The following is a 1,086-nucleotide window of genomic DNA, read 5'->3' as shown; positions in this document are numbered from 1 at the left end:
GAAACATAAAATTTTTCTTCTGGGGAAAAAGGCCACTTTTTCATCCAGAAGGGTCAAAGAAACATTTGTACAGGTTTTGGTTCCATGATATTTGTATAGCTTTGTGCCAAAAGAGAAAGTGAGTAGAGCTTGCAATGTGAGGACTCATTCTTGTGCTTTTCCCTATCAACAAAGCAGGCAGCCTTATGAAAATCAGTCCTAGATTTGGTATGGCAGTAAATTAGATTTATCTTTTCTTTTTTTTCCCCCTCCAAAGTAAATCTTCTATTTAAAAAAGGAACGAGGTCTGAAGAAGCTCTCCATAACTGTTTACATTATTCAAAGCAACACCCTGAGCTAGTCTCCCCACTCCCCCCCCAACACACTTTAAATCTGTTTCCAGTTCCTAAAGTGTACCGTGATCAATCAGGTGGTTTTCTCAGGGATATGTCCTCCATCGGAGGTCTATATTGAGCAGATTCTTTTTGGTGTTGGGTGGTGGTGGAACTGAAGCTTGCTCCATCCACTCCATGCATTGACCTGGTATTCCAGTGCTTCCAGGACCGGTGCAAAAAAAACAGAAAGAAAAAAAAAATCTATCTAGAACAGGCTGATGAATAAAATTTCCATTCCCCAAGGAACACCAGCATTTGAAAATTTGATTTTGTTCTAAAATCAGGAAAAAAGGCAGAATTTTAAAGTGTTCAATTGAATGGAAACCCTGGCAAAAATGATACAGAACTGCCATGTTCAATTTTGATGTCAAAATGCATATATGTTAACATATTTATTATTTAATAATATTGAAGTGAAATGGAATAATAGTCAAAAGTTTTCCTTTTGATTATTACAATTACTTTAATCTGTCTAAAACTGCATCAGAATCAACAGACTCCTGGGAAGCAATTCAGTTCTTATGACACTGAAGTTTTCAGTGGAAAACTCTCCCACCAAATATGTTGCAATCAGCTCTGATTCTGACTAGCCAATCTTTTGTTTCCAACCAGAGAAACTACGAAAACAAAACAAAAAACAAAAAAAGTTTTCTAAAAGTCAGATCACTCTATGCCTTGTGTAATGCTTCTCTACTTTGGCAACAACTTCACT

At 36.6% G+C, this 1,086-nt stretch overlaps 1 non-coding gene across 1 annotated transcript; it reads left to right on the top strand.

Annotated features, from left to right (window-relative positions):
- Positions 1-370: 370 nt before the first annotated feature.
- Positions 371-556, top strand: LOC149866579 (U2 spliceosomal RNA). Its single transcript, XR_016442159.1, has one exon. It is a non-coding gene; the product is annotated as a U2 spliceosomal RNA (small nuclear RNA).
- The last annotated feature ends 530 nt before the right edge of the window (positions 557-1,086 follow it).

Source organism: Crocodylus siamensis, chromosome 4, assembly GCF_052110815.1.
Source record: "Crocodylus siamensis isolate JL-2025a chromosome 4, ASM5211081v1, whole genome shotgun sequence".
NCBI classification, from domain to species: domain Eukaryota; kingdom Metazoa; phylum Chordata; order Crocodylia; family Crocodylidae; genus Crocodylus; species Crocodylus siamensis.
The sequence above is the reverse complement of the archived record's forward strand: the minus strand, read 5'-3'. Positions and strand labels throughout refer to the sequence as shown.